The following is a 24054-nucleotide window of genomic DNA, read 5'->3' as shown; positions in this document are numbered from 1 at the left end:
AACGCTCTGTGTCTGTATTGCGGCAAGCCTGGACATATTCTGAGAAACTGTCCAACCAGACCTAAACCACCGCCGGGAAACGCCAATGCCTGAGTGATTTCCGGGAGGGTCACTCAGGCACACAGGTACCTCCTAATAATATTGAGAAATGTTTACTCCCTGCTATTCTTGTTAATGGTAATAAAACTTTTGCATGTCAGGCGATGGTGGATTCAGGTGCCGCCATGAACTTCATCCATGAAGTGGTGGCGCAAGCTCTAGGAATTGAATTAATTCCCTTGCAATACCCATTTCAGGTATCTGGAGCAGATCTAACCCCTTTGTCTGAAGGGAAAATACTAGCCCGTACTGCTGAGGTGCAGTTTTTTGTCGGCAGTTTACATGTTGAAAAAGTGTCATTTTTTGTTATGAAAAAACTGGCTGCAGACGTTATTCTTGGTTTACCCTGGTTGCGTGTACATAATCCAGTCTTTAATTGGGAAACTTCGGAGTTGGTTAGATAGGGAGATTCCTGTACTTCTCATATTAATACTATTTGTACTATCAAAAATGATATCAAAATTCCGGAATTTATTACCGAGTTCAAAGACGTCTTTGACGAGCTCAGTGCGGAGGCCTTGCCTCCACATCGACCTTATGACTGCGCAATTGATTTGGTTCCTGGAGCTAAACTACCCAAAGATCGCATTTTTAACCTTTCAGCTCCAGAGCGTGAGTCCATGCGCCAGTACATTAAAGAGAGCCTATCTAAAGGACATATCCGACCTTCAGTTTCTCCTGTGGGGGCGGGGTTTGTCTTTGTTGAAAAAAAAGATGGTGGTCTCCGACCTTGTATTGACTAGAGGGAATTGAATAAAATTACGGTCAAAGACCAACATCCTCTGCCACTCATCCCGGATCTTTTTAACCAGGTGGTGGGGGCTCGGTGGTTTTCTAAAACTGACCTCCGTGGAGCTTACAACTTGATTCGGATAAGAGACGGGGATGAGTGGAAAACCGCATTTAATACCCCTGAAGGTCATTTTGAATACCTAGTTATGCCTTTTGGTTTGAGCAATGCTCCGGCGGTATTTCAACATTTTGTGAATGACATTTTTAGAGATCTGTTAGGTAGATATCTAGTAATTTATTTAGATGACATCCTCATATTCTCACCGGACTGGGAGTCACATCAGCAACATGTAAAAGAGGTTCTTCTTAGGCTACGTCAAAACCACCTCTGTGCTAAGTTATCCAAGTGTCAATTTGGAGTCCAGGAGATTTTTTGGGATACATCCTTACTCCTGGTACCATTGGTATGGATCCCAGAAAGGTATCTGCAGTACTTGAATGGGAGAAACCTACTACCTTAAAAGAAGTTCAGAGGTTTCTAGGTTTCACCAACTATTACCAAAAATTTATCCGAAATTTTTCTTCCATTGTTAAACCTCTCACCGATTTGACCAAAAAGGGGGCGGATCCTGCCTCCTGGACACCAGAGACGGAGGTAGCGTTCGCCACCTTGAAACAACTCTTTACTTCTGCCCCAGTCCTGGTCCATCCTGATCCGGAATTGCCCTTTATTGTAGAGGTTGACGCTTCAGAAGTAGGTGTAGGAGCCGTCCTGTCTCAGGGCACTGAACCATTTACCAACCTCCAACCTATCGCCTACTTTTCCAGGAGGTTCTCCACTACTGAGGCCAATTATGATGTTGGCAATAGAGAGCTTCTGGCAATTAAGTGGGCCTTTGAAGAGTGGAGACACTTCCTGGAGGGGGCCAGACATAAAATTACTGTACTAACTGACCACAAAAACTTATATTTAGACAAGGCAAAAAGATTAAATCCCCATCAAGCCAGGTGGGCTCTATTTTTCACTAGGTTTCACTTTGTAATTACCTACCGTCCCGGCTCAAAGAATACTAAAGCAGATGCCTTGTCTAGAAGTTTTGGTCTTAGTGGTAGTTCTGATGGGGAACCTGAAAATATACTTGCTCCTGGGGTGGTAGTGGCAGTTTTGACCTCGGATCTTGAAACCCGTATTCTCAACACTCAGGATGCTGCCCCTAGTGCGCTACCACCAGGTAAATTGTTTGTCCCTAGCCACCTCCGCTTGGAGCTCTTAGAGGAGATCCACTCCTCTGTTCTGGCAGGTCATCCAGGCATTGCTGGTACTGGGAATGTAACGGTTTTGGGTCTGGTTTGGAGTCTAAGGTTGCTACCACCTGGATGGAGACTTACTTGTAAGGCTGGAAACGTGGTCGGGAGCTAGCCAAGGGTTCGGTAACAGTCGAGCGGTGAGGTGCCGAATCAAAGTCCAAGGAATCGTCAGAAGGGAAAGCCAGAGGTCGGTACACGAGGTGAGCGTCAGAGTTGGAGGAGAGAGCAAATACCGTGGTCAGGAACAGGCCAGTAGTCAGTACACGAGATGAGATGAGATGAGATGAGATGAGCGTCTGAGTCAGCAGCAGGGCAGTAAGGAAGCTTGATCACATGCAGAGCACAATAATCTCGCAAAGCAGGAAGTCCAAGGCTGGGCTTAAATAGGAAGCACAATCAGAGAACAGGGTGGAGCAACCCAGAGAGGCAGGAACTGGAATTAGAGCCAGCGGGAACTAGGCTCGGATCAGCACTGGAGCTGTCCAAGAGGCTGAATAGCTCAGTTTGCAGAGCTGCCACCTGGGACACTGAAGTCCCTAGGTTCAAATCCTGACAGTAGTCCCCTCCTTTCAGGATGGCCTCTGGACATCTTAGGAGCTGGTTTCTCAGGATACCTCAGATGAAATGCCCTTGTAAACCTAGGAGCGTGAACATTGCTTTCTGGTTCCCATGAGTTCTCTTCTGGTCCATAACCTTTCCATTGCACCAGATATTGTAGTTTACCTCTGAAAAGTCTGGAGTCCAAGATTTTTTCAACAACATATTCTTCCTCCCCTTGAACTTTTACTGGGGCAGGAGGTGGCTGATTTCTCCCTGGAAACGGGTTTTCATTGAATGGCTTGAGCAATGATACGTGGAATACAGGGTGTATTTTCAATCTATTAGGGAGTTCGAGCCGGAAAGCAACTTGGTTGACTTGTGCAGAAATCTGGAATGGTCCTATGAATTTTTGGCCCAATTTTGGAGATGGAACATGTGTTTTCAGATTTCTAGTAGATAGCCAAACCTTATCACCAATTTTATAGGTAGGAGATACTTTACGACGTTTATCCGCTGCTTTTTTATAGACTTCTTGGGCTTCTTGTAGCATCTCTCTTAGTTTCCTCTGGGTTTCTTGCAATTTTGTTAATCTGTCAGTAACAGCAGGAATAGGAATACTAAGAGGGAGGTTAGGAATAAATACTGGATGTAGGCCAACATTAGCAAAAAATGGACTTTGAGATGTAGCACTGTGTTTGGAGTTGTTGTAGGCAAATTCTGCTGTTGGTAAATAGTCCACCCAGTCATCTTGAAGGTAAGAAACAAAACAGCGGAGGTATTGTTCAAGAGTTTGGTTTGTCCTTTCCGTCTGGCCATTAGACTGAGGGTGAAAAGCAGAAGACAAATTTATTGTTACTCCTAAGGCTGTACAGAAGTTCTTCCAAAACCTTGATGTGAATTGAACACCTCTATCTGAAATTACATTGTCAGGAATTCCATGCAACCTGAATATCTCCTTAATCATTAATTCTGCAGTTTGTTTTGCAGTAGGAATTCCTCTGACTGGAATGAAATGGGCCATCTTTGTGAGTCGGTCCACCACAACAAGAATGGTAGTCATTTCCTTAGATGGGGGAAGGTCTACAATAAAATCCATGGAAATTGATCCCCAAGGCCTAGATGGAACTGGAAGTGGTTGAAGAAGACCTAGAGGAGAAGATCGCGGTGTCTTATTTCGTGCACATGTTAAACAGGAGGAGACATATTTTTTAACATCGTTCTTACAGTTAGGCCACCAAAAAGAACGAAGCAATAAGTCGTAAGTTTTCATCACTCCAAGATGCCCTGCAAGCTTAGAATCATGGACCAATTTGAGGACTTCAAGTCGAGCAGTTTCAGGAACATATATTCTGTGTTCCTGCTTCCAAAACCCCTCTTTAAAACAAAGGTCCACATCTTTAGAAGGATGGTTGAGGAAGGAGTCATTCTGATATCCTTCTCTGAGCCTGGTTAAAAGATCTTTGGAGTCCAGTATTCCTACAAAATTTTTGGAAGATAAAATAGTAGACTCTGTTTTAGACCCCTCCTCTGGTTCGGCAAGATTCCTGGACAAGGCATCAGCCTTGCCATTTCTTGAACCTGGACGATAAGAAATGATGAATTTAAATCTAGAGAAAAACAAGGCCCATCTTGCTTGTCTTGCAGACAGTCTTTTAGCTGTACGGATGAACTCTAAATTTTTGTGGTCAGTAAGCACAGTTACTGGATGATTAGCTCCTTCCAAAAGATGTCTCCATTCAGAGAACGCAACTTTAATAGCCAACAGTTCTTTGTTTCCTATGTCATAATTTCCTTCTGCCGATGACATGGTATGAGAAAGAAAAGCACATGGATGGAGTTGCATCTTGTCTCCAACTCGTTGAGACAGGACAGCTCCCACAGCATAATCTGAGGCGTCCACTTCAACCACAAAAGGTAATTCAGGATTTGGATGGACCAGTATGGGCACCGAAGTGAAGAGAGTTTTTAGTTTGTCAAAAGCAACTTGTGCCTCTGGGGACCATAAAAATACTTGTCTTTTCTTTGTGAGTAAAGTGATTGGTAAGATGATTTTTGAAAAGTCTTTTATGAATCTCCTGTAGAAATTCGCAAACCCTATAAATCGCTGGATATCTTTAAGATTTCTTGGAGTGGGCCAATCCATTACAGCTTTGATTTTACTAGGATCCATACTCAAACCTTCTGGAGAGATGATATATCCAAGAAATTGGATCTTTGTTTGTTCGAATTCAAATTTTTCCAGTTTGATATAAAGATTATTCTCCAATAGACGTTCCAAGACTAATTGAACATGTCTGCGATGTTCCTCCAAGGTGTCTGAAAATATAAGGATGTCATCAAGGTACACAACAACAAATTGGTCCAAGCAATCCCGAAACACATCGTTCACAAAATGTTGAAAGGTTGCAGGGGCGTTACAGAGACCGAAAGGCATAACCAGGTATTCAAAATGTCCATATCTAGTTCTGAAAGCAGTCTTCCACTCATCCCCTGGACGAATGCGTACAAGATTGTAGGCTCCTCTTAAATCTAGTTTGGTAAAAATGTTAGCAGAACGGAGTCTTTCTAGCAACTCCGGAATTAGAGGAAGAGGGTAACGGTTTTTAATAGTCATCTTGTTTAGTTCTCTGTAGTCAATACATGGTCTCAAAGTTGAGTCTTTCTTCTCCACAAAGAACAAAGGTGCCCCAGCTGGGGATGAGGAGGGTCGAATGAAACCTTTCTTTAAATTCTCATCCAAGTATTCTCTAAGCACTTTTAATTCTGGTTCAGAGAGATTGTAAATTCTGCCAAAAGGAATAGTAGCTCCAGGCAGCAACTCAATGGGACAATCATAAGGACGATGAGGAGGTAGTTGATCAGCTTTTTTCTTGCTGCAGACATCACTGAACTGTTGGTACTGTGGTGGTAACTCATAATTCTGGTGAGGAATCTTGGAAAATTTTGTTTGCTCTTGGATGGATAAACACATATAACAATTGTCCTTACAGTATTCAGAAGGAAAAGTAACAGTCCGTGATTCCCAGTTGATAGAAGGATTATGGACAGCAAACCATGGAATTCCTAAAATCACGGGAAACTTGGGAGAAGAAATCAAATGAAAACTAATAGTTTCATGATGAGCAGGTTCTATACAGATTCCAAGTTCCATTGTTTCATGAGTTACAGGTCCAGATGACAAAGGTGAACCGTCAACCGTTTCCATATCAATTGGCACGGATTTTATTCTACGTGCAATGTTATTGTCAAGCGCAAATTGTAAGTCCATAAAATTTCCACCTGCGCCAGAATCTAACATGGCAGAACACTGTATTTTATGGCTCCCAACCATGACCTGTATTGGAATGACAAAATGAGAGGATGCTGAATACATTTTGTTTTCATTTTGGGTCACAGATGAGATGGTCTGCATAACTGAATCCGGCAGTTCAGAGAGTTCAGGATTGCTGTCTGCCTTAGCACTGGTGCAGGCTATAGACCTTTGAAACTTGTTGGGACAATTAATGGCGTAATGTCCTGATCCCCCACAATAGAGGCACAGATTTGCTGTACGACGCCTCTCTTTCTCAACGGCACTAAGAGGTTTTCGGATTACATCAATCTGCATAGGTTCTGATAAGGATTCAGTCTTTTGCTGAGTGTTCAATTCTGAGTGACTGAAAGAATAGGTGGGTTGGTTTCCAAATATACGCAGTCTCTCTTTTCTACGTTCAGTAAGTCTCTGATCAATACGGATACTCAATTGTATAAAATCCTCCAGACCATCAGGAGCCTCAACTCTGGCAAGCTCATCCTTTACAAGCTCTGATAAACCTCGTCGATATTGACTCTTTTGGGCTGCTAGATTCCATGTGGTGTCAGCTACCCAACGTCGAAATTCCGCTGTGTATTCAGCAACTGAGCGACGTCCTTGACGCAGGTTATGTAATTTGGTCTCAGCTGTGGCACAACGATTTGGGTCATCAAAGACTTGATCCATAGCAGTGATAAAGTTTTCAAAATCATTGAGGAGCTCAGAGTTCTTTTCCACATAAGGGGATGCCCATGCTAGAGCTTCATCTGACAGCAGGTTAATGATAAATAGCACTTTTTTCCTGTCACTAGTAAAAGGAGCAGGTTGCATTTGGAAGTAGATACGGCATTGGTTAAGAAATCCTCGGTAATGGTGACGGTCCCCACTGAACTTTGATGGCAGAGGCATACGAGTATTTAAATCTGAACCTGAATTGCGCATTTCCAGGAGTTGTTTTTGCAGTTCCATGATATCTCGTTGTTGATCCAGCACAAGGGTTTGTAACTTACAAAATTTTTCTTGGTAAGTAGAACCAAATTCTTGAAGCTCAGCCACTTGCTGCCTCAAGGTAGTCACAACAGACTCCATTTTTGGGCAAGATTATTCTGTAACGGTTTTGGGTCTGGTTTGGAGTCTAAGGTTGCTACCACCTGGATGGAGACTTACTTGTAAGGCTGGAAACGTGGTCGGGAGCTAGCCAAGGGTTCGGTAACAGTCGAGCGGTGAGGTGCCGAATCAAAGTCCAAGGAATCGTCAGAAGGGAAAGCCAGAGGTCGGTACACGAGGTGAGCGTCAGAGTTGGAGGAGAGAGCAAATACCGTGGTCAGGAACAGGCCAGTAGTCAGTACACGAGATGAGATGAGATGAGATGAGATGAGCGTCTGAGTCAGCAGCAGGGCAGTAAGGAAGCTTGATCACATGCAGAGCACAATAATCTCGCAAAGCAGGAAGTCCAAGGCTGGGCTTAAATAGGAAGCACAATCAGAGAACAGGGTGGAGCAACCCAGAGAGGCAGGAACTGGAATTAGAGCCAGCGGGAACTAGGCTCAGATCAGCACTGGAGCTGTCCAAGAGGCTGAATAGCTCAGTTTGCAGAGCTGCCGCCTGGGACACTGAAGTCCCTAGGTTCAAATCCTGACAGGGAATCTGTTATCACGAACGTATTGGTGGCCATCTTGGCAACGAGATGTTAAAAATTTTGTTCATTCTTGCGAGACCTGTGCCAGATCTAAGGTGCCCCATGAACTTCCAGCGGGTCTTTTACATCCACTCCCGCTACCCAATCGACCCTGGTCACACATCTCCATGGATTTTATTACCGATCTGCCGCCTCTCTCGCTGATATGCGGCTGAAGCGAGGAGCTGACCTGTGTCAGCTCCTCGCTTCGCCGCTGCGGCCTCTCTCGCTGACACATATGCGGCTGCGCCAGCCGCATATGTGTCAGCGAGAGAGGCCGCAGCGGCGAAGCGAGGAGCTGACACAGGTCAGCTCCTCGCTTCAGCCGCATATGTGTCAGCGAGAGAGGCGCGCAGCGGCGAAGCGAGGAGCTGACCTGTGTCAGCTCCTTGCTTCAGCCACGTATGTGTTCAACTCAGATCTGCGTCCTCTGGACGCAGATCTGATTTGAAACAAACGGGACATACAATGATTGCTGCCGGCGCCAGGGGGCCCGGGCTCCCCCCCCCCATTTTTAAATTTGGCCGGGCCCCTGACGCCAGTAGCAGTAGTACTGGCCTATCGGCGGCCCTGCATCTGGGACACAAGTCACCACCACTAAATGAATCTTGAGAGGTTTGCCCATTTTTAGTAATAAGCTCTTAAGCCTAATAGCTTTTCAACCTCACTGCTATGAAGATCAAGATGTCCTTATATAAGAAGCTGCTTGGGTCTCATCTATTGAAAGGCCACCTCATAGCCCAGATATCAACATTACATTGGCCCAACATTGGAGGTGTTAAGAGGCAAAAACATTTCTGCAATTTTTTTGTATAAAAATTTGCGGCAAGTTTTCAGAAAAAAATGATAGTAATAAATGTCAATAATCAATTAATCATGCTAGCTGTATTGTATATAAGGTTTTAATGGTTTTATATTTTATTTTATCTATTTTTTTCTTATTTTGAGTGTTAAAGTCTCTTGCGTTTTATAGATGATAAATAGGCAGAAAGATTCTCTTTTGGGTGTTAGACAAGTACTATTCTTTCTAACCAGATATTCAACATGAACCCTTATGCTTACAGGAAAGCTATTTGCACAGAGGTTGTATGGAGATGCTTAGGGCATGCCCACATGCAAGTAATACATGTTGAAAAAATCTGATATGTATTTTTGCTATAGAGTCTGTAGCAGAAATCCAAGGCTTTTAGATTTCCGCAAGGGTTTGCAGATCTGAACCAGCAGGGTCAAAGCTGATCAGCCATATTAAGTGTGGCTATCTGTTACAGTTTCTCTGCTGTTATCAGTGCCGAAACCATGGCAGGATAGAGCAGGAGGCTTCTGATTTAGAATCCATGCACTAGAATATTTAGTGTGGATTCCCATTGAAAACAATGGAAGGCAGCCTTGAGGTCTATTATTTTATGATATCATTTTTCCATGGAACAACTCCATAACTCCAGGGTGTGAGAACAGATATGCCAGGGAACATGTATGTAATAAATAGTTTCATACAATATACATTTATATACCGTCCATATGTATCCTGACTGATAGCAAGAGTGAGTATGTGCTAATATTCTGTGTGTTACATAAGACTATATATGATATGCCCATATTTGTTTCACCATTTATTAGCAATTGATACACTGCAACTAAGGCTGAGTTCACATCTGTGCTTGCTCTCCATTCGGGAATTTGTCCCCATTCCCCTTGAAAAAAGTGGATACATTTGTTGGGCGTAAACCGGGTTTATGGGGTCCATGGGTAACCACTTTTTAAGCAAGTGACTCGATGAACGGAAACCCGTACGATACTGTGAATGTGCAATAGTATTCAGCCCAGAATTGTCCATATGGGGAAAGGCAGCTTAGGTATTCTACTGAGCTTTACTGACTCAATTGAAAAATGTAAATGTTACAAAACTACATTTAGTTTATTTTGCTTGTGTAGCATTCCACAGCACTTTGCAGACATTGTCCTTTATAGGACTGGCAATCCACAATCCTCACCAGGATGTTTTTGTAGATTGGGAGGAAACCCACACAGACTCCATACAAATATTGCCTTTGGTCAGATTTGAACCCAGGTCTTCAGATCTGCAAAAATACAATGGTAACCTCTGAGCCACCGTGCTGTAACTACATACTATATAAAGTATAGAAATATCAGTCATTGTAGCATGTGTGCACCTAAATGCCCATTGTTATCACTCTAATATCTCTAAGGCCCAGTTCACATCTGTGCCTGGGTTACCATTTGGGGAGTCCGCTTGGGGATCCCCTGAACGGAAACCTAATCTGCATAAAAAAGCGATTACCTTAGGAAACCCTGGACCCCATAGACGATAATAGGGTCCGTGTGGTTTCTGCTCAGTTTCCGGATGAAAAATTTCGGAGAAAAAAGTGCTGCTTGCAAGAATTGTCCATAGTTAGCACCAAGAATTTTTGACATCTCTTTATTTAACCATTCCAGGTCAACCCAGGTCACAAAATCCTAAACATTTATTTATATCTTGATAGTCCAGCCACTCAATGGTTAATGTGTTGGTGACAATTTCTATGGTTTGTGATCTCTGCGTATTAAAGATATAATTGTCCTATATAAGATCAGATATCGGTAGCTTTCAGCACAATCTTGCTTTACTGCCCATTTTGTGTGACTGCATTAACCATCTATTATTCATACTGCGATTGGGAATCATAGTTCTATTATTTAATCTGCATTATTTATATGGAAAATTCTACTTTATATGTACATATTCCTGTTCAGCATCCCAGCACTGAGGTTACACTGAGATTTATTTTGCGTGAATGCCAAAATGAGTGATCTGTATAGCTGTCTCTCAAATATTCATATCTATCCCTTGGTAAATGTTCTCCTCCATATTAAGCGCTTTTTGAAATACAGAGTAATGCATTAACTAGGCTGCTGTAAGGACAGTGTTACATAGAACCGATTTTATTTCCATCCTAGCGCCTGAGGATTTAGACAAGGAACTTGACACTGACTGTGAGGCAGGTGCGTGGAAATGAAATCACTATGCATGGGGATGATTATTAAAGGTGTTACATTTAGAAATCAGTGCAAAGCCAACGGTAACGGATTAATGGTCTATTAATAATGCATCTGCATAAAGAACGTGTTTGGTCTCCATATGTATATATATATACAGAGAGAGAATCCATGATCTATCTTTACATTTGGCTCTGTTTATTCAATGATAAAAAGCAAATTTATGCACAAGAACAAGAATATCATTTAGGCAAGGTTTACTTTAACTAGAGTAAGTGTCAAGTTGTCATTGGTTGACATGGAATTTCATATATATATATATATATATATATATATATATATATATATATATATATATATACAGTATATACACTTCATGAGCTTTTACCAGAATCACTCTGCCACTATTGTTACTAGCCCTCTACCAGTGGCGTAACTACCACCATAGCAGCAGAGGCAGCTGCCACAGGGCCCGGGACATTAGGGGCCCGGTGACAGCCGCTACCGCTGCTATCATTATACTCGGGGGGGGTGTCTTTTCGGACCCCCGAGTATAATGATCGGCGGACCGGGAGAGGTAAAAAACATAAAAAACACTGTTACTTACCTCTCCACGATCCGGGCAGGCTTCGGCCTAGTCGTCTGACGTCTCATGATCCCGGCCTGCGTCCCGGGTCATGTGACGTCTGACGTCATTGAAGATCGACTACTTCGGAGGCCGACAGCGTAGGAGACGGGAGATAGGTGAGTAACAGAGTTTTTTAAAATGTTTTTTCCCCCCTGGGTCTCTGATTATTATACTCTGGGGTCTGAAAAGACCCCAGAGTATAATAATTGTTTATGGGTGTCCACAGTGGGACATAATACTGCGTGCAGGGGCCACTATGGGGCATAATACTGTGTACTGGGGCCACTATGAGACATAATGCTGTGTGCAGGGGCCACTATGGGGCATAATACTGTGTACTGGGGCACTATGAGACATAATACTGTGTGTAGGGGCCACTATGGGGGATAATACTGTGTACAGGGGCCTCTACGGAGCATAATACTGTGTGCAGGGGCCCCTATGGGGGATAATACTGTGTGCAGGAGCCACTATGGGGCATAATACTGTGTGCAGGGGCCACTATGGGGCATAATACTGTGTACTGGGGCCACTATGAGACATAATGCTGTGTGCAGGGGCCATTATGGGGCATAATACTGTGTACTGGGGCACTATGAGACATAATACTGTGTGTAGGGGCCACTATGGGGCATAATACTGTGTACTGGGGCCACTATGAGACATAATGCTGTGTGCAGGGGCCACTATGGGGCATAATACTGTGTACTGGGGCACTATGAGACATAATACTGTGTGTAGGGGCCACTATGGGGCATAATACTGTGTACTGGGGCCACTATGAGACATAATACTGTGTGCAGGGGCCACTATTGGGGATAATACTGTGTGCAGGGATCACTATTGGGGATAATACTGTGTGCAGGGGCCACTATGGGGGATAATACTGAGTGCAGGAGCCACTATGGGGGATAATACTGTGTACAGGGGCCTCTACGGAGCATAATACTGTGTGCAGGGGCCCCTATGGGGGATAATACTGTGTGCAGGAGCCACTATGGGGCATAATACTGTGTGCAGGGGCCACTATGGGGGATAATACTGTGTGCAGGGGCCACTATGGGGCATAATACTGTGTGCAGGGGCCCCTATGGGGGATAATACTGTGTGCAGGAGCCACTATGGGGCATAATACTGTGTGCAGGGGCCCCTATGGGGGATAATACTGTGTGCAGGAGCCACTATGGGGCATAATACTGTGTGCAGGGGCCACTATGGGGGATAATACTGTGTGCAGGGGCCGCTATGGGGCATAATGCTGTGTGCAGGGGCCACTATGGGGGATAATACTGTGTGCAGGGGCCGCTATGGGGCATAATACTGTGTGGAGGGGCCACTATAGGTCGGCTGGGGGGGGCATGTCAAAAGTTCGCCTCCGGGACCCGCCATTACTAGTTACGCCACTGCCCTCTACCATGACAATACTATGATCAGTATCTCTGTACTAAGACATTTCTTTGATAATAACCCCTGTACTGTGACATCACTGTGTACATTATTCCTGTACTATGACATCACTGTGTACATTATCCCTGTACTATGACATCACAGTATTCATTGTTCCTGTACTGTGACATCACTGTGTACATTATTCCTGTACTATGACATCACTGTGTACATTATTCCTGTACTGTGACATCACTGTATTCATTACTTGTATTTATTTATTTTGCTTTCTTATATAATGCTATCATATTCCACATATAGTGCTGTAAATCTTTATTTTGACAACACTGTGTGCATTATCCCTGTGCTATGACATAACTGTGATTTTTATCTCTGTAGTGTGGCATCAATTACCTCTGTACCTTGACATCACTATGTGTATTATCCCAGTACTGTGACATCACTGTGTACGTTATTCCTGTACTGTGACATCACTGTGATCGTAACACTAATCATTAGTCCTGTCTGTGACATCACTGTAGGCATTGTTCCTGTGAATTAGGACAAAATTCTGGCTTTTCTGAACTCTCTGCATAAGTTAGACATGGTGCAATGGGTGAGGTAGTATCAATGTAGCCTCATTTACCAGCACTAAGAAAAGACTAGGTTCCATTAGGGTTCATATGTGGGGCCCTATTAAAGGGGAACCTGACTGGCACATTGTGGAGATTATTTAGTGCACGTAGCGGTACTCACTAATTTGGCTTTGGAAAATCCCTAAACCAAATGTTCCCATTTCTACATCTCTGGATATTTATGGTCCCCTTCCATCCACTGATGTCTAAGCTCCATTAGAGTAACAGTTTCCTTTATGTTACCGTTACATTGAGACATTATTATAGAGCATGGAAATTTTAATAGATTTCAAACAATCTTCATCCTGAAATCCCACATTTAGCAGGTCATTATAAAAGTCTTCCTCGAACGCTATTAACACTTCCTTAAGGAATCAGCTTTTCCTATCAAGTTTTAATTTTCAGGACCAAGGTTAGCAACTGAAGAGAAAAATGGGATTCTTCAGACGACAAAAGTAGCAACATCCAGAGAAATTAAGTTGGTGGAATTTAAAGTCTCAGTAGGGAACAGATGAGTCAACACTTATTCCCCATCTCCCAGGGGGGCAACTCATCGGCGGAGCCGGTAGCACAGCCGAACGTTAACACTACAGTTGTAAAACTTAATGCTAAAAGCTTATCTTATCTGCATAGCTTTTTTTCAAACTGTTCATATAGATTTATTTTGATTCTTATCGCATATCTAATTACATCCTAAACAGCTCCTTCCCCTGGTTGCCATTTCTTATAAGATATTAGAGTTATCTGGCAGATGCAGCCTGCTCAGCCTTGGAAATCTTGCTTTATTTTTTAAAATAATTTTGCTAGTGTTTTTTATCTGGTGGAATGGGTTTTAGTGTTCTACAGTTGGATTAGTAGACTGCTGTTTCTAAGGTCAGCTTGTTCCCAGATGTTAAATGTGGATATTAATAATGGCTTATGGTGGAGACTGTATAAAAGGCAAATACAAATTGCTACGTTTCACGTACATATTAAATGCTGAAGTAAAGAATATCAGTGAAAAACACAATTATCTCCTTAACAATGAATAATATCGTAAATTGCATATTTTTGTTTGGCCACCATGTGTAACCTTCATGACACTTCAATGCTTCCTTTTGTTATAAGGATATCTCCTCTGCGGGCAATAATTCTCATGTAAGGTCATTTTCATTCTGACTGGGAAGAATGGCCGACCAGTTAGCTGCTATTCAGGTAGAGCGACAGAAACTCATTGTCTCTACTTGTAGTCTGTGTGATCTTCATAGAGCTCCTTCTCTGCAAAATCTACATCCTATATCATATTAGAGAACCTACATCCTATATCATATTAGAGAACCTACATCCTATATCATATTAATGAACCTACATCCTATATCATATTAGTGAACCTACATCCTATATCATATTAGTGAACCTACATCCTATATCATATTAGTGAACCTACATCCTATATCATATTAGTGAACCTACATCCTATATCATATTAGAGAACCTACATTCTATATGATATTAGAGAACCTACATCCTATATCATATTAGTGAACCTACATCCTATATCATATTAGTGAACCTACATCCTATATCATATTAGAGAACCTACATTCTATATGATATTAGAGAACCTACATCCTATATCATATTAGTGAACCTACATCCTATATCATATTAGAGAACCTACATCCTATATCGTATTAGTGAACCTACATCCTATATCATATTAGAGAACCTACATCCTATATCATATTAGAGAACCTACATCCTATATCATATTAGAGAACCTACATCCTATATCATATTAGTGAACCTACATCCTATATCATATTAGTGAACCTACATCCTATATCATATTAGAGAACCTACATCCTATATCATATTAGTGAACCTACATCCTATATCATATTAGAGAACCTACATCCTATATCATATTAGTGAACCTACATCCTATATCATATTAGGGAACCTACATCCTATATCATATTAGAGAACCTACATCCTATATCATATTAGTGAACCTACATCCTATATCATATTAGAGAACCTACATCCTATATCATATTAGTGAACCTACATCCTATATCATATTAGAGAACCTACATCCTATATCATATTAGTGAACCTACATCCTATATCATATTAGTGAACCTACATCCTATATCATATTAGAGAACCTACATCCTATATCATATTAGAGAACCTACATGTTAGGAGTATTTAGGTTCATTGCTTTCTTTCCTGGTTGATTAGTCTGTCCTCCCATTTGCACCTGGGAGGAGTGGTCTCTACTCTGTATTTAAACCCATGCCTCCCATGGTTCTGTGCTGAGTGTCGCTTTTACAGAGCTAGGCCTTAGCAGGAGGAGTAGGTGGTGTTCTGGGATAGAGGAAGTTCCGTGGTTGGTTTTTGGGAGGTTTTGGGTGAACGAGTTGGTTTGTGTTTTCCCTTCTGTGTTCACCAATCCTCCCTCTGTGTATAATTGACTGTGTGAGTGAATTGCCTTATCCTTTGATTTCTACTCAGTTTCCCTGTGTTTGTTTCCTAGTGTATGGTTCCTTCCCATATTGGTTTGGGGAATTCTTTCCTACATGTTTCCTGTGTGCTGCTTGTGTTGTTAGTCAGCGCACACCCTTGTCAGTCCCTGTCAGTAGCAGCTTCACTTGTTCGTTAGGGGTGACCCCCTTTAGTCTCCAGTCCCTAGAGATCTTATAGGGCATTCCTTCTCCCACTTCCCTCTAGGCCTACGGTGTCAGTGAGAGAGGAGCTGTCGGGGTCAGGCTTAGCCTGAGAACAGCCGACCTACACCCGTGAGGCAGGGACCGGGTTAGCTAGTGGGAGTAGTGCAGGGCGAGATTTCCTACTGGTATTCCTTAGCCCCGTTGCAGCTACCTGGACTGACATAACAGTACACTCAGCCGGTAAAAAAAAAAAAAAAAAAAAAAAGGTTTGTTTGTATTATGACGGACCTGAAACAGTTGTACCAGGCGGTGCAGCAGATCTCCACTGAGATGGAGGGGATCAAGCTACGAATGGATGCCATCCAAGCTTCTGGCGTATCTCAAGTACAGCAGTTGGCTCAACACACAGCCTCTCAGGTGGAGGGCATACAGAGGCAGGTGAGTAGCGCCCCTGTGGGTCGGCCTCTGGAGCCAAAAGTCAGCTTACCTGAACCCTTCCGAGGTAAGAGGTCAGATTTTTTCCGATTTCAAAAGGACTGTCTTTTGTATTTCCGGCTACGGCCGTTTTCCTCCGGTTCTGAGGTACAGAGAGTTGGGATTATTATTACTTTATTGAGAGATGATCCCCTCATCTGGGCACATTCGTTACCAGCCGACTCAGCTTGCTTACTAACTGTAGAGGCGTTTTTCTCCACAATGGGGTTACTGTATGACGACCCAGACAGGGTACGCACGGCTGAGTATAACCTACGACGTGTGGTGCAAGGGGATCACGCTATAGAGAAATATTGCACAGAGTTTCGTAGGTGGGCAGCAGAAGTACACTGGAATGACCCCGCTCTACTTAGTCAGTTTGAGACAGGGCTCTCGGACCAGGTTAAAGACCATCTAGTTTCTCACCCTGTTCCGGGAGATCTAGATGAGGCCATGCAGCTGGCAATTAGAGTTGGACGGCGCCTCCGGGAGCGTGGAGACAAGAGTCCTGGGGGGCTTAACCCTCCTCAATTCTCCGTTTTTAGAGAGGACCCGGGGGACCAACCCATGCAGATTGGGGCCACTGTGCGAAGTGCAAGACCCAAGAGTGAAGGGTCCCGCACAGTACGCTGTTTTGTGTGTGGAGGGATGGGACATGTAGCAAGGGTATGCCCCTCCAGAGAATGGTTCGCCAAGGAGAGTAATAACCCCAGGTCTATTGAGGGTAAAGGGAGAAAACCTACTAAGGAGGGAGGTGTGCATATTTCCTGTACTCAGACTGCCGGGTTGACCCTTGAAGGATGGGTAGATGGGCAGAAGTGCCGGATTTTGGTTGATTGTGGTTCGGCAGTCAACCTTATTGACTCAGAGTTTTGTGAGCAATTAAGGGTGAGTCCTTTGGTCTTGAAGTCTCAGATACCGGTGTGGGCTATTGATAAGACCCCTCTACAGCAAGCTGTCATCTCCAAACAGGTGGAGGGTCTGGAGTTTGTTGTGGGTGGCCACCGGGAAGAGATTGACTTGTTCTTGTTGTCTAAATTACCAGCACAAGTAGTGTTGGGGTGGCCCTGGCTGAAGCAGCATAACCCTATTATCAACTGGGAGACCGAGTCAGTAGTTTCTTGGGGGCAGGGGTGTAATGGTCGATGTCTGCCCATATCCGTTATGTCTTTGTCTATAGACAATTTGCCTCAAGAAATATGTGAGTTCAGGGAGGTCTTTGAGGAAAGGGCAGCCAAGACATTACCACCACATCGCACCTATGATTGCTCGATTGAATTTATACCAAATGCAGTGCTACCCAAGACACGATTGTACAATCTCACTATTCCGGAGAGGGAGGCGCTCAAAGAGTATATTGAGGGGAGTCTAGAGGTGGGGCATATTCGCCCATCTAAGTCCCCAGTAGCAGTGGGGTTTTTCTTTGTAAAGAAGAAAGATGGAGGGTTGCGCCCTTGTTTGGATTTTAGGGAGATTAACAAAATCACGGTGCGGAATCCCTATCCCATTCCGTTGATCTCGGATCTATTCAGCCAGATTACGGGAGCCCGCTGGTTTAGTAAAATAGATTTACGTGGGGCATATAACTTGCTGAGAATCAAGAAGGGGGATGAGTGGAAAACAGCGTTTAACACACCCCTAGGACACTTTGAGAATCTTGTGATGCCTTTCGGTCTAACCAATGCGCCTGCGTTTTTTCAGAATTTTATTAATGATGTACTAAGTGCCGTCATAGGGAGGGGGGTTGTGGTCTATCTGGACGATATACTCATTTACACCCCGGATTTGGAGACTCATTGGGAGAGAGTGAGAGAGGTTTTAGATCTCCTGAGGGTTAACCAATTAAGTGCTAAGCTGGAGAAATGTGTGTTCGCGGTCAATAAGTTATGTTTCCTTGGCTATATCCTATCGGACAAGGGGTTTGAGATGGACCCTGAGAAGGTCAGGGCAGTCTTGGAGTGGCCGCGACCCGAGAACCTAAAGGCGGTCCAACGGTTCTTGGGGTTCTCCAACTATTATCGCCAGTTTATCAAGGGATTTTCTGAGGTTGTGAAACCTATCTCGGACTTGACTAAGAAGGGGGCTGACTGTGCTAAGTGGTCGCCAGAGGCGCTAGCTGCGTTTGAAGAACTGAAGAAGCGATTCTCGTCCGCTCCCATTTTGAGACAGCCGGATGAGAGGTTGGCCTTCCGAGTGGAGGTGGATGCCTCCTCGGTGGGGGTGGGAGCAGTACTTTCTCAGGAGTTCGAGGAGGGTACGCATCCCTGTGCCTTCTTTTCTAAGAAATTCTCTGCCTCTGAACAGAATTATGACATCGGAGATAGGGAACTACTAGCAATAAAACTAGCGTTCGAACATTGGCGTCATTTCCTGGAGGGGGCCAGAAGGCCAGTCCAGGTATTTACTGACCACAAGAATTTGGTTTATCTTGGGTCGGCGAAGAGATTAAATGCACGGCAGGCCAGATGGGCTCTATTTTTTGCGCGGTTCCATTTTACCGTGACTTATGTGCCGGGTTCAAAGAATGTCAAGGCTGATGCTTTATCCCGGTATATGTCGACTGAGGAGGAACGAGAGGCGCCTGCCACTATTCTTGGGGATGGAGTGGTGGTAGCAGTATTGGGCGCGAAATTGGAGAAGGCCTTGATCGAAGCGCAACACGCTGCACCTTCCAAGATACCTAGAAACAAGCTTTTTGTCCCAGCTACTCTCCGACAAAGTCTCCTGAGGGAGTGTCACGAGTCGGTTCTTGCTGGTCACCCGGGGGTTTCAGAGACCATGAGATTGGTGTCTAGGAATTTTTGGTGGCCAGGGTGGAGTAAGGATGTCTTGCAGTTTGTTCAAAATTGTTCGGTCTGTGCAAGAGCCAAGGCGTCGCATACCCGTCCCCACGGTCTTCTACATCCATTGGAACCTCCTAAGGCACCTTGGACTCATCTGTCTATGGATTTCATCACGGGCCTTCCGGTGTCTAAGGGTTTCACGGTCATTTGGGTAGTCGTTGACCGCTTCACGAAAATGTGCCATTTGATCCCGTTTTCCAGGCTGCCATGTGCCAAGACACTATCTGAGGCGTTTATTAAAGAAATTGTAAGGTTGCATGGTCTTCCTGAGGATATCGTTTCGGACAGGGGACCGCAATTTGTGGCTAAATTCTGGCGGGCTTTTTGCAGCAGGTTGGGAGTTACACTGTCGTTTTCCTCCGGGTTTCACCCAGAGTCTAACGGACAAACAGAGAGGAAGAATCAGGATGTGGAACAGTTTTTGAGGTGTTTTGTTCGAGAGAACCAGAATAATTGGGCTGCCTTTCTCCCCCTGGCAGAATTTTCCCTAAACAACCATGATTCCAATGCCACAGGTACCACACCTTTTTTTTGCTCCGGTGGTAGACATCCTGTTTTCGGAGTATTTTCTTCCATTTCTTCCCCAGTTCCGGAGGAGGAGCTATTTTCTAAAAAGCTGCAAGGGGTATGGTCCCGTATCCGAGAGAATCTGGTGCGGGCGTCGCACCAGGCTAAGGTCCAGGCGGATCGGAAGAGAGGAGAGTTGCAGTTCTTCCCTGGTGAGATGGTTTGGTTGTCCACCAAGAATATCAGGTTGAAGGTTCCTTGCAAGAAGCTGGGTCCCAGGTTTGTGGGTCCTTTTAAGATCATCAAGATGGTAAATGAAGTGGCGGCGCAGCTGCAACTACCTAAAAGGTGGAAGATAAACCGGGTGTTCCATGTCTCCTTGTTAAAGAAAGCCAAGAAGGGAACGTCTCCTGTTAAGGTTCCACCAGTTTCTGAGTCCGGGGAGTATGAGATATCCCGAGTTCTGGATAGCAAATATGTTCGGGGGAAGCTACGGTATCTGGTGGCATGGAAGGGATACGGTCCTGAGGATAATTCTTGGGTTCTGGAGTCGGATATGTCAGCCCCCAGACTCGTGGAGAAATTCCACAAGGAGTTCCCGAAGAAGGATGCTCCTAGAGAATCCGGAGTCTTCTCCTTGAGGGGAGGATCCTGTTAGGAGTATTTAGGTTCATTGCTTTCTTTCCTGGTTGATTAGTCTGTCCTCCCATTTGCACCTGGGAGGAGTGGTCTCTACTCTGTATTTAAACCCATGCCTCCCATGGTTCTGTGCTGAGTGTCGCTTTTACAGAGCTAGGCCTTAGCAGGAGGAGTAGGTGGTGTTCTGGGATAGAGGAAGTTCCGTGGTTGGTTTTTGGGAGGTTTTGGGTGAACGAGTTGGTTTGTGTTTTCCCTTCTGTGTTCACCAATCCTCCCTCTGTGTATAATTGACTGTGTGAGTGAATTGCCTTATCCTTTGATTTCTACTCAGTTTCCCTGTGTTTGTTTCCTAGTGTATGGTTCCTTCCCATATTGGTTTGGGGAATTCTTTCCTACATGTTTCCTGTGTGCTGCTTGTGTTGTTAGTCAGCGCACACCCTTGTCAGTCCCTGTCAGTAGCAGCTTCACTTGTTCGTTAGGGGTGACCCCCTTTAGTCTCCAGTCCCTAGAGATCTTATAGGGCATTCCTTCTCCCACTTCCCTCTAGGCCTACGGTGTCAGTGAGAGAGGAGCTGTCGGGGTCAGGCTTAGCCTGAGAACAGCCGACCTACACCCGTGAGGCAGGGACCGGGTTAGCTAGTGGGAGTAGTGCAGGGCGAGATTTCCTACTGGTATTCCTTAGCCCCGTTGCAGCTATCTGGACTGACATAACACTACATCCTATATGATATTAGAGAACCTACATCCTATATCATATTAGTGAACCTACATCCTATATCATATTAGTGAACCTACATCTTATATCATATTAGTGAACCTACATCCTATATCATATTAGAGAACCTACATCCTATATCATATTAATGAACCTACATCCTATATCATATTAATTAACCTACATCCTATATGATATTAGAGAACCTACAGCCTATATCATATTAGTGAACCTACATCCTATATCATATTAGTGAACCTACATCCTATATCATATTAGAGAACCTACATCCTATATCATATTAGTGAACCTACATCCTATATCATATTAGAGAACCTACATCCTATATCATATTAGAGAACCTACATCCTATATGATATTAGTGAACCTACATCCTATATGATATTAGAGAACCTACATCCTATATCATATTAGTGAACCTACATCCTATATGATATTAGAGAACCTACATCCTATATCATATTAGTGAACCTACATCCTATATCATATTAGTGAACCTACATCCTATATCATATTAATGAACCTACATCCTATATCATATTAGTGAACCTACATCCTATATCATATTAGTGAACCTACATCCTATATCAAATTAGTGAACCTACATCCTATATCATATTAGTGAACCTACATCCTATATCATATTAGTGAACCTACATCCTATATCATATTAGTGAACCTACATCCTATATCATATTAGAGAACCTACATCCTATATCATATTAATGAACCTACATCCTATATCATATTAATGAACCTACATCCTATATGATATTAGAGAACCTACAGCCTATATCATATTAGTGAACCTACATCCTATATCATATTAGTGAACCTACATCCTATATCATATTAGAGAACCTACATCCTATATCATATTAGTGAACCTACATCCTATATCATATTAGAGAACCTACATCCTATATCATATTAGAGAACCTACATCCTATATGATATTAGTGAACCTACATCCTATATGATATTAGAGAACCTACATCCTATATCATATTAGTGAACCTACATCCTATATGATATTAGAGAACCTACATCCTATATCATATTAGTGAACCTACATCCTATATCATATTAGTGAACCTACATCCTATATCATATTAGTGAACCTACATCCTATATCATATTAGTGAACCTACATCCTATATCATATTAGTGAACCTACATCCTATATCAAATTAGTGAACCTACATCCTATATCATATTAGTGAACCTACATCCTATATCATATTAGTGAACCTACATCCTATATCATATTAGTGAACCTACATCCTATATCATATTAGTGAACCTACATCCTATATCATATTAGTGAACCTACATCCTATATCATATGATGGTATTACTTCATTTTCCATATGATGTACTGGGAAACTGGAAAAAAAGTCAGAATGGGGTGGAATTACGCTGGGTTCACACCAGCGCCTGAACTCAGTTTTCAGGTTTCTGTCTTCTGCATGCAGAAGACGGAAACCTGTCATGCCGAGTCCGTCCGTGTGCGTCGGTGAGCGTTTTATGTGCTCCGCAGCGATGTGCACCGTTTTTTAAAAATCCGGACACAGAGTACTGCATGTCTGACTCTGTGTCCGGTTTAAAATAAAAGGGTTTTGCTGAGGAGAGCAGAGAACGCTCACCGGCGCACACGTCCGAAGACTTTTCAAGCCCATTCAAATGAATGGGCTTGAAACATGCTGGCAGGTTTCCATCTCCTGCCCCTGTTTTCTGCAGGAAACGGAAACCTGCAGAACAGAGAACGGGTGCAGATGTGAACGAGCCCTTAGATAACTATAATTGCATCTTTTTTTAAGGGTTTTGTTTTTATGGTGATCACTAAGTCAGTATTAGTTACAGGTCAGTATGATTGTGGCAATACCATATTTTTATACTTTTTGGAATGCCCTTACAATAATTTTAAACTTTGAAAAGTACAAAATTTCTTTGAGCCGTATTCTTATACCCATAACATTTTTTTATAATTCGATGTATGTAGTTGTTTGAGGTGCCTTTTTTTTTTGCAGGGCAAGGTGTAGTTTTTATGTATACCATGTTGGGGATGCCTATCCTGTTATTATTATTGTAGATTATGTCACACACCACTGGTTTTCAGATACCTTAGATACGGTTGACTAAGTAGTTAGGTGGGCGTTCACACTTGGTCCTGGTGTCTGCCCTGCACCACTCCACGGGGTTTCTGTCCTCAGCCCTGAGAAACTGAACAGCGGATGGCTTCCCAGCAGTCCGTTTCAAAACCCATTCATTTGAATGGATTTTTAATGGTAACCGCTGGTGTCTGCCTGCGGCGTATCCACGGGAAAACTGTTTTTTTTTCTGTCCGGACACAAAGTCCTGCATGTCTGACTTCATGTCCAGCTGAAAAAAACAGTTTACACGCGAAGAGGTCACAGGCGGACATCGGCAGTTACCTTTAAAAACTCATTCAAACGAATGGGTTTTAAAGCTTACCGTCGGGAAGCCATCCACTGTTCAGTATCTCATGGCTGAGGACAAAAACCCTGCGGAGTGGCACAGGGCGGACATGGGCACAATTCTGAACTCCCCCTTAGCTGCCATTGATCGAATGAACTCTGATTGTGGACGTTGCCTCTAGATCTCCACTATGTTAAAAAGTGGACATCCAGCAGTTATGTCACCTGCTCAGGTCCTTAGCTAGTGCTATGTCTACAGTTCATACATCCACCAGAGTACTACAGTAGATGTCAGGAAGGTGTTGGAGTGGTATCTAAGAAAATTTTATGGCATTTATTACATTTATCAACTGTACGTGTCTTATCAATGGTGGATCCCACCTCTGGTCAGCACACATATCACTATAATGGAGATTTTCTCCCTAACCCTGTTCCTCCTGTATGTGGTATCCTTAGGTGGACTACAGAAAA

The 24054-nt window shown here is 43.5% G+C and overlaps 1 protein-coding gene and 1 pseudogene across 1 annotated transcript in view; both read left to right on the top strand.

Annotated features, from left to right (window-relative positions):
- LOC142196612 (bifunctional protein GlmU-like) overlaps window positions 1-24054 on the top strand; it is an 84475-nt gene that overhangs the window by 55583 nt on the left and 4838 nt on the right. The gene's annotated exons all lie outside the window — the stretch shown is intronic.
- Window positions 7872-7983, top strand: LOC142198715 (small nucleolar RNA SNORA17; annotated as a pseudogene).

This window comes from Leptodactylus fuscus, chromosome 3, assembly GCF_031893055.1.
Source record: "Leptodactylus fuscus isolate aLepFus1 chromosome 3, aLepFus1.hap2, whole genome shotgun sequence".
Lineage (NCBI taxonomy): Eukaryota > Metazoa > Chordata > Amphibia > Anura > Leptodactylidae > Leptodactylus > Leptodactylus fuscus.
The sequence above is the reverse complement of the archived record's forward strand: the minus strand, read 5'-3'. Positions and strand labels throughout refer to the sequence as shown.